The sequence below is a fragment of the Corvus hawaiiensis genome, chromosome 3 (assembly GCF_020740725.1).
Source record: "Corvus hawaiiensis isolate bCorHaw1 chromosome 3, bCorHaw1.pri.cur, whole genome shotgun sequence".
Taxonomy (NCBI): domain Eukaryota; kingdom Metazoa; phylum Chordata; class Aves; order Passeriformes; family Corvidae; genus Corvus; species Corvus hawaiiensis.
The window spans coordinates 110,552,748-110,562,755 of NC_063215.1; the positions used below are offsets into that span (position 1 = coordinate 110,552,748).

General features: G+C 50.1%; 1 long non-coding RNA gene across 1 annotated transcript; it reads left to right on the forward strand.

Annotated features, from left to right (window-relative positions):
* Nucleotides 1–409: 409 nt before the first annotated feature.
* Nucleotides 410–5,871, forward strand: LOC125322350. Its single transcript, XR_007201962.1, has 2 exons — nt 410–471; nt 1,120–5,871. It is a non-coding gene; the product is annotated as an uncharacterized LOC125322350 (long non-coding RNA).
* The last annotated feature ends 4,137 nt before the right edge of the window (nt 5,872–10,008 follow it).

Below are 10,008 nucleotides of genomic sequence, written 5' to 3' on the forward strand. Positions count from 1 at the left end.
AGCGAGGCTGATCCCATTCCTCCACTAACCCACTGGGTGTGGGGCTGGCACTGTGTTATCCCACAGCTCATACCCATTCCCCAGCAGAACCTCCCACTGCAGGAGAAAAGTCCTTCCTAAGATTTTTATCTGCCATTGAGCAAAGGTGACCACGGAGGTTTCCCCTTGCCCGAAGCGCTGGCGCTGGAAAGAGGAGGACGCCCGGTCTGAAGGAGATGGAGCCCCAGTTTCCACCAGCCATTCCATCAGGGTCGAGGTCCCCGATACTGCCAGCTGGGGATACTGGTTTGTCTGGATTTTCACGTTCCTTTATGTATCAGAGGTTACTTCCAAGCGGCAAGAGCTGCCTCTGCACAGGACAGGGCTGATCTGCCCTGGGAAGTGAGTGGGAGGGAATGCAGTAGTTTGGCTCTTCTGTGTAAGCTCCTGTGCCACCCTGATGCTGGTACTCAGGACCTCGAGGTGCTCAGGGTGAGTAGAGGTGTCATTCCCGCATGTTCAGAGACCCCAGCTCCCTCCCTCCCTCCCTCCCTGCCCCACGGGCTCAGGGGGGCTGGGGTTGGATGGCACACACTTGGCAGCAAAATGCTTTTCCTGCATTATTTTATCGGCAGGGAAATGTAAACCATTGGCTGCATTTATTTGCTGACTCAACACTGTGATAGATGATGCTGTAATCCAAATGTCACCACGGCAGTAACCTTACATCTGGTGACCGGGGTCATGGGCCTCATGATATGCTGTCATATTTTTGGAGCTGTGCTTAGCCCAGAGATAAGGCTTCCCTTGCAGCTTCCTTTCTCTGCAAATATCGTGGCCACGTGTGTGCAGTCCTCTGCCCTGGTAGCTTCTGGGAGATCCCAAGGCATGAGGATGGGGCTGCTGGGGCTGGTAGGATCCCCCCTGTTGTGAGGAGGGTGGCTCTTCCCTGTTAGGGCCATGCACTGGCACCTTGTTACCCAAATGGTCACTTCCAGGCCACAGGTGCATCCCTGGCACTTTAGGTTCAACAGTTGTTCTGTGGACAATCTATTGCTTTGAGTTATTTGAAAACAACATAGGATGATCCTTTCCTTTCTCAGTATCACTAATATGGAAAACTTGAGCTCTTCTTTCCAGGTTTGTACCCAGTTCAAAATACATCTGAAGTTTAGGGAGAGTTCAACGATGCAAGTTCGTCAGAGTCGACTCAGAGGGGAAGTTTTACTGGCTTCTTAAGGTTAAGACACCCCCAGAGGTACCTGCAAATGGACTCAGCAACATTTTTATTCTGCTTTTATTGGGTCGATATCAGTCAGCTCTTCAGGTAGTTGCTTGAATATATTTTGTTTTGTTTTAGTTTGTGGTGAAAGACCTGACTCTCTTCGACCAGAAAGACACTTTCATTTCACCCTGGGGGCAGATGGGGCCTTTGAGAGCCCCATCAGCCTCATCTGCTGGTGGTCTGCGATGTGTGCCAGTCCCTCGGAATGCATGTGGAGATCCCAATTGCTTTAAGAGCACTTTGCATCATCACAGGGTATTTTAAGGCTGGGTCAGTGTAAAGTGGCTTTTGTATTAAGGAGTATCAGGCCCAGGGATTTTGTAACTCCACTTACTGCAATTCTCATAATCAGCTTGAAGTCTCTAATTAGCTGCAGTAATGACACAGCCCTGCAGACAAATCTTGAAGGTGAAGGGTGACATGCTGGAGTTGCTCTCTTCTCTGGGAAAGGCTGAGATGTATTGTGCCTTTTTTAAAAAGGTCAGTCAAGCAGCTAAGAAATTTACTCTCTCCCCAGGTTTCATTAAAGGCATTAAAAGCCATTTGATATGTTCAAAAGCCACATCCACCTCTCTTCTGATCAGATCAGGAATCTTGCCAAATTAGCTTTAAAAGTTCCAATTGCCCATCATTTGGGGTTCCTGGAGGCCACCTGGTACATCATCCTTTCAGACATCAGGTGAGGCCTGGGTTTGTTCAGGACCGTGGTTTTCCCCAGGGAATTATGGTGCCTGGAGTGCAGCGGGTGATCTGCCTGGCTGAATCCAGCTCCAGGCTGGCCCCTGGACAAGTGGCTTGGGAGGAAAAATGTATCCATTCTGGGCAAATTTAATTAAAGCCTGACAAGAGAAAGGAGAAGTTCTTGACAAAGGGGACTATGAAATTTGAAAGGAAAGCTGCTTTGCCAGCTCTCGTTGAGTGAATAGCTGCGGGAGTTTCTCAGGTCCCCATAAATGGCTATAATTTGCTTTTCAACAGCGTCTACTAATGGTTTTGCAGAAGTATCTCATTAAAGTTTATGGGAGCTTCTAATCTTCCAGGACTCTAAAAAATGCAGAAGTTGCTCTGTGCCTTTGGATGAATTCATGAGCTGATCTCATCAAACTTCCATCTCCGGAAAAAAGTCCTGTGCTTATTTCCTGACAAGCTGTCGTGTTTCCAGCTCGGTGGCTTTGTGTCCCCACTTCCCAGACAGTCAGATGAAATCTACTGTCCCACAGAGTTGCAACCAACACACGGTAGGGGAGACCCAAGAAGCTACAGCCCGATCCTGGAGCTGTCATTCACTTGAGAAGTCAGGATTTTAATGCCTGTTGCAACTTAGTGCTGCTGCTGGGCAGGTAAAAAATTGTCTGTAGCAGCAAGGGTGCTGCTGTGCCCAGCCCTGCAGGGCAGACATTGCAGCCTTGGTCCTAGGGCTGTGAGGGGCTGCTGGGGCGTGGTGGGGACTGCAGGCATTCTCTGCCCATAATCACTGGCTGGGATAACTGCATTCCTCATGGGAAGTCCCTAAAAGAGGGACCCCAGGCAAGCAGGGGCACAGGGTGGTGCTCCCACAGCCCTGCAGGCTGCCTGAACCAGCTCTTGCTTTGCCATGCCAGCTTTTGGGACGTTTCTCCCTCAGGGATGAGCTCTCCAAAGGGTCTGGCATGCGGATTCTTGCCTGCTGGGAGACCGCAGCACCCCACTGCATTCCCGGGAAGTCGGAGCCACCCGGGGGCAGGGAGAGGTGGCTGTGACGAGGGAGGGTGGTGGCTCTGCAGCTGGAGGCAGGGTTTGGTGGTGCCATGCAGCTGCTGGAGCACAGCCACCTCAGCGCTGACACTGGGACAGAGGGCAAGGAGGACAGCTGGCACCTGTGCTGGGCTGGGCAGAGCTGCCACGAGCTGAGGACCAGCCCCTTGAGCTCCAGGCTCAGCAGGAACAGCACCAAGCAAAAATGCCACGTCCCCTGGAGAGGTAGTACCTGCCGGTTTAACCTCTTGCATGGCCTTTTGACTTTCTGATCTTGATTTTTTCAGCCTATTCCCCTTTGCATGAAAAAAATGTCTTTTTTTTAAACTTTCTTTCCAGTCCCAAACTTCCCGAAGAGGCAGAAATGACAAACCCTGTCTCAAAGCCCAGTGTGGTGGAGCATGGACTAGAGATGCCAAAGCTCAGGCTAGCTTGGCCATATTATACATATAGCTGTATCTACAATACACGCAGAGCACTTTCAGCCTCCCAGCACTGGGTCAAATCTCTGTGGCTGACAAAGCCGACAGCATCGTCCCCTCCCGCCACACACCGGAGTGTGGCCCAGCATGCTGGCCATCACAGTAAATCAACTCGTTGCTTGCCTTATTTGCGGCTTCCAACTGGCAACACCGCAGCTCCCGTGGCGTGCCCTTCCTAACAGTTTCCCAAACTTTTCTGCTGAAGCTGCAGGATTTGGCTTCTCGGTGGAATTTGTATTCCGCGGGAGCCCCCTGCTCCCGCCGGCTCCTCGCACCCTGCGATGCGGTGGTGCCTTCGCCGTCTCTGCACAGCCTGAACTTGGCAGCATGTGAGGTCGTTTCCCACAGCTACGGGTAAAGCTCGGGGACCACGCCTGTATTGTGGAGCTAGCTCCCCATCAGTGCAGCCAAACTCCTGTGAAAGCCTCTTCACTCAAGCAGAGAACAGTTATTGCCTTTGATAAGCTTGTAAAACATTTCTGGCTGTTTCTGGATTTCTCCGGCAAAGACACATAGCAGAAGATAAAACTCACTCATGTTCTACCCCAGAGCTTAAAAAAACTAGGGAGAAAAAAGGGAAAGTGCTCCTGGACAGGTCAGGTATGGTTTAGCTGAGGAGAAAAGCCTGACTTTGAAGCACCCACCTTCATACAGAATCACAGTTTGGAAAAGATCAGTGAGTCTCTAAGGTCATTGAATCCAACCATTAAATATTTTTGGAGGAATTTGATCAGGACCTAGTTGCAGAATGGGAAAAGCTGTTGGCTTTCAGGGGTTGTTGATGGGGCAAAATACAGCTCTTGGAGCACATAGCATTGCATGCTCCTGGTAATAAGCATAGCCCAAGGCAGGGGAGGCAGCCCAGGTCTCCTGTCCTTCAGCAGCTGTGGCTCTCTCTGCTGCTGGAATGAGGCTGTTTGCTCAGGCTGCTCACTGGCCTCATCTTGTCATTCAGAGACCTTTCCTAGCCTGAGCTCTATTTCTGAGGTCCTGAGCAGTGACCCTTAGCAATTACTCATTGTGGGATTTTTTGGGCAAGGATCTTCGGGGCTCATTGTGTGCCAACCCCAGTGGAAACTTGACCAGGATTGAAAATTTTAGGACACCTCCTCTATGAAAATGTACCCAGGACAGAAGGGTCTGGCTTTATGTTTGCAATGTTTCACCCTTCATGGCTGCACTCAAGGCACAATTTCACTGCTGGGTAAGAAGCTTAGCCAGGACCTTGAAATTTAGCCCTCACTGCTACCCCTACAAGCTCTGTAAGGACCTCCTCATGGACACGCACTCATGAATTTGGGTAATGGAGGTGTGGATGGCTTTCTACAAGCTGCCAGAGGTCTGCTGCAGCCAGATGAGTAAGACCAGCCCGAGAGCAGCTTCCCCCACCAGGAGGACTCGGGCTGTAGCACAGGGCTCATCTGTGCCTGGATGGGTTTCAGTGCCTCCTACTCACACACTGTGAGGCAGAAAGTCACTCTGCTCAGAAAGGTGCTTCAGAAAACCAAAATATGTGCACTGGGACCACTCACTTCTGCTGCTGTAGGAACCATCGCTGTGTGGCAAACGATTAATGGGACAAGTATGCACCACTCCCCTCTGAGCCTCCTCCAGCAGTGCTGATGCCCTCCCAGGACATGATGCTGCCTGACAACCAGGGCGTAGATGTCATCCCCTCCCTCACTGCCTCAGACAGCCTAGAGTAGCATGGCAGGGACTCACAAGCCTTGGAGTTACTATTTCTGATCAAGAAATGGAAAATCCCTTCTCTGGGGAGGTGCCACTGTGTCCTCTCAAGATGTTTCACGGTGCAACTGTGCCTCACTTCTACCCATTTTTGCTGGGGACCTCCTGGATGACTTTGGTTTGGAGAAGAGACCCATTCTGTGGCATGAGGTTGCTCACTTGCTCCTCTCCAGGTGTTTTCTCTGCTGCCACAGCCTGGCCCACCAGGATGGACCATGGCTGCCCTCAGGAAGCCTTCAGGACCTCACTGAAGGCATGGGTTGCACTTGGGTAAGCATGTCCTTGGAAATTGACAAAACATTAAACATGCTTCACAATTAACAGATTTATCATCCAACATTCGAAGAACAGTGTTGGGGGCAAACTTCAACCCCTTCCACCCCATCTTGGTTGGAAAGGATGGCAGCTGATAGTGCTCCAAGAGGATTTGTGCTGCCACCAGCAAAGCCTGAACAGCTGTGAGGTCATCCAAAAGCATCTGAGATTCTGACTTTGCCACCAAAATGGGATTATGGTGGCAATATCATAGAATCCAAGAACAGTTGACACTGGAAGGGACCTTAAAGTTCCAACCCTCCCCCTCACTGGGCAGGGACACCGATGTGCAGTGGTGTGGACACTAGAAATAAATTGTTTTCTGATGTTTCATCTGGCTTCTCCGTGACTATTTAGTAGCATGAAGAAAACATTTCAGCAGGGGTTCCAGCTAAAGTCTTTTGTCTCTAACTAAGGAAGGGAAGCAAACATGGCCTTAAGTAAGAGGATTTACTAAGCAGGAGAATCTGTGATAAAGGTTGTTTCAGCAGAGATGGGGCTGGGAAGTCCAGTGTGCAGCAGGCAAGAACTAAAGGGATGAAATCCACCCACTTCCATTGGAGAAGGGGTAGAAGCGCAGGGCAGGCTTTGTGGGGAGTCACTGTCCTACCACAGAAGTCCTTGAGATCATTTCCAAGGGGCTCCAGGGACCTTGCCTGGCAGTGGATGACTTGGCTAGAACATGGAGGAGGTGAAAAACATGTCCATTTCTAGCAATAAATACAAGATCTTTTCCTTTCTATTATGGACTGTATTTTCAGAGAATGTGCCCAAAATGAGCAGGTCTAAAATTAAACCAAAATGAAGGCAACAAGTCATTGATAACTTTGTGGCTTGAAACGGGTTAGCAGCTGGCACTCCCTGCCTTCCTCCTAAATCTCCCTAACTATGAGCACCTGAAGGGACATGGGGGGCCCAACAGGACCACGTGTTCTTTGCAGTTTTCTCCCCGGGGCAGGACAGCCTCATGGAGCCACGGCTCCGGGCTTGAGGCCATCCTGAATTTGGTCCAGCAAGAGCCTGCCAAATCCCACAAGGATGCCTCATCCCTGCTGTGTGAAAGCACTGCAGCGTGACCTCAGGAAGGCGGCACTCACACCACGTGTTGTGTCGATGAGAGGCAGCTGTGGGGAGGCGTTCGGCTGTCAGGAAGCCTCACGTTGACGATGAAATTTTGGGATGCAGCAGCTTCGGTTGTGGCTTTCCATTGGATCCTCCCAATCCTGTCACCCCAGCCTGCAGCCCACTAATGCAAAGCAAAGCAAAGCAGTGATTCCCATTTGTTCTTGCCAGCTCCCTCAGAGGCAGCACTTGAGGACGTGAAAACCTGGAGTTCACCACTGGCTCTTTGGGCTTATCCACCCTCAGGGTGCTTGGCAGCACTGCCATCAAGGGATAGGCTTCTGCCAGTTCAACCATGGCCCCAGAAAAGATCTGGTGGCCTTGAGAGGTTTTTATTATGCATGAAAACAGGTGATATTTTGTTCCTTACTCCAGTAGTGGTGCATGTAACAAACACTGCATGTGCCAGGGAAGGAGGCCGGTGGTCTGCCAGTAAGGGGCACAACCATTGCAAGAAATAAAACGGAAATGAATTTTTTTTATGCCGTTCAGGGGGGGAAAAGGATCATGTGGACACACTGGGGTTGGTCTTCTGCTTGGTTTTGCAGGTTTTGCAGGATGAGGACTTGGCTGAAGTGCACCATTCCCTCTCTGGGACAAACTCCCTTGTGCTGCTGCATGTGGGCTTGTGAGCATAGATTTTGTTTTCCCTCAGAAACCAACTGGTTGGGTAACTGCAAGAAAAAATACTCAGAAATGTGGTGAACAGGGGGAAAAAAGTCATCTCTCTGGAGGGGACATTGGTGGGAAGACAGATTTGCAAAGCTGGGGCTGCTGCAGAAGCCTGGGCATGGTCCCAGGACATGGAAGGTAAGGGCTGCTGGACAAACAGAGCATTGAACGATGCCAGTAGGTCTTTCCTGTGCATTTCTGTTCCTTGTTTGCCTCAGGGATTAATGTGTGTGTGTTAATAAACTCAGTAGCCATTAGAAGGAAGCTCGGATTTTGTTTTGTTCTTGTTTTTTCTTCATTATATTTGATAGCACGTGGTTAATACAGAATTGCAGGTGGAAGAAATAGATATAGAGGGAGTTGTTAAGTAAGTATGCAACCAAATTATTTTTGTGATGGGTGGGGATAGGAGATGGACATTTTCAGCGCAGATAAATTAACCGTTCTAATTTGTGGTTAAATCACCCTATAACTAAGGGTTAACCTTCTCTTTCACCTTAAACTTCTGCTGGTTTTCAGTTCCATGAGAATATCATGTATTTCCCTTCTCATTCAGATTCTAATGTTACCTTAAACTAACCTTGCTTTAAAACTTGCTATTAAACTTCAAAATAAAAACTAGAATTCTGTGCATCTTGTTGCACGAAGCATAAACTAGTGTATATAGGCATGTGTCTCCTAACTGCTTGAAGACATTCCCTGTTGTCATAATCTGGGATTTTGTATTAAAATGTGTCAGTAGTTTAAATTCCTCCCCCATAATCAATAACAGGAGCTATCCAGAGAGGAGACCAGACAATATCAGCCCTAGAAATGGTCCATCACGAACCTCACCAAGTCCAGCAAAGGCAAATGCCAGAGCAGAGACGGAGCCAGGCTCTTCTCAGAGATTACACTAGGGGCAATGGGCACAAGGTGGAAGAAGAGAAATTGCAGTTGGATTATCAGCAAAAAAAAAGTGTTTTCCATGAGAGTGATCCAACAATGGAGCCCAGTGAGGCTGTGGAATATCTCTCTTGGGATATGAAAACCTTGGCCCAGAGCAACCTGATCCAGCAGGAGTTGGAGGAGGAGCCTCCAGAGGTCCCAGCTCCAGAGCTCCTGCCCGGCCTCTGTTTTTCTGCAGATCTATGACTTATTAACAAAACCCCATGGTCTATTGGTAGAGAAACCAGAAAAATTACAATAACTCCTTTAGTCTTGTTCCTAACCCACCTGTTTGATGTTTTTTCTTGCCAGGTTCACCATGCCCCAGTGCATGTCCTTTCTTTATTCATGTCCACCATTTTAAGACTCAATTACTGGCTGGTCAAACACCTCTTCATGCTTTGCTTGGCCAAGTCGAGTGACCTGGAAACCATCTCTCTCCCCTTGCCTCCAGCTGCCAGGCAGGCACCAAAATCCTCCTGAGATGTTTCCCCAAACCCACAGGAAAAGTCACCAGCAGTGCTAGTCCCTAATCCTCTGGGCTAGGAAGCTTGGATGTCAGCAAGCCCAGTCAGCCTCAGTGGGGCAATGAGGGAGGCTCATTACCCAGTGGCTGAGCCCCATCCCTTGCAGACCTCCAGGCCCACGGCAGGCCCGCAGCACCAGCGTTCCCAGGTCCACCACCGTGCTCCTGGCTGCAGGGAACCTGCCTGACCACGAGTGCAAGGTGGAAGGTAGATGAGCCTGGTGTGGTGCTGCAAGGCTCTCCCCACCTGGGATTGCTGGGTGGGCACACAGATGTCCAGTAGTGGTCACTGGGTCTGAACTAGGTCCTGGATCCAGCCCTGGGCTTGCAGGGGAGGAAGGGGAAGGCTCTTGCCCCGCTGCAGGCGTAATGAGCTGTTTTTCTCCCATGTCTCCAGCACTTGGCTTCCAGCCCCGAAAGGAAGAGCACCATGCCAAGAATTTCCACAGCTGTGTCCAACAGAGCAAACTGACACCTGATTTGCCGTTAATTATAGCGGTGGGAGTAGGTCCAGGGGCAAATGTGAAAGGGTGACAACCGGGTGGCGATAAGGACAAGCCTCGTCTGTCGTTTGTCATAAGGGCTTGTCGGGAGGGTTTTGTTTTCTGTGAAAAACCAGTACAAAGACTTCCAGCACGCAGAGAAGCAGCAGGCAGGACAGGACCTATAGAAACCCTGCCTTCCTCCCTGGCTGTCTTCCCCCCAGCACCCCCAGACCAGAGAGGGCTGCGTTGTTCCCAACACCCCCTCCCAGCCCCGCGCTGTTTGTGTGCCGGCGTGGCGCCAGGCGCTGCAAAATTCCTGCAAGAAGGGAGGTAAAAATAGACCCTGAATTATTCCAGACCTTTTTTCCAGTCTATCTGTGGGCGAAATAACCCCCATTCCCTTGTGAGGCCTGAGCAGCTCCAGCCATTCCCAGCACCACCGAACCCCCACCAAACCGGGAGACCCTGCCCTTGCAGCCTCTGTTGTGCTCCTCGATGGATAAGTTACTATTCAAGAATGCTGCATCTCCAAGGGGGAGCACCCATAACCTGTAGATGGTCCCCGCTGAGGTTGTTAACAGGAGATTTTTTAGGTGCAACCAGGCTTATTTCTGATTCAGCTGTGGCTTTCAGCTGTTGCCCCAAAGGTGTGCTGTGTGTCCTTGCTTTAAACATGGAAAAGAGAGGAGAGACAGAGAGACAGCGAGAAAAAGGCATAGAATTGGAGATATTACC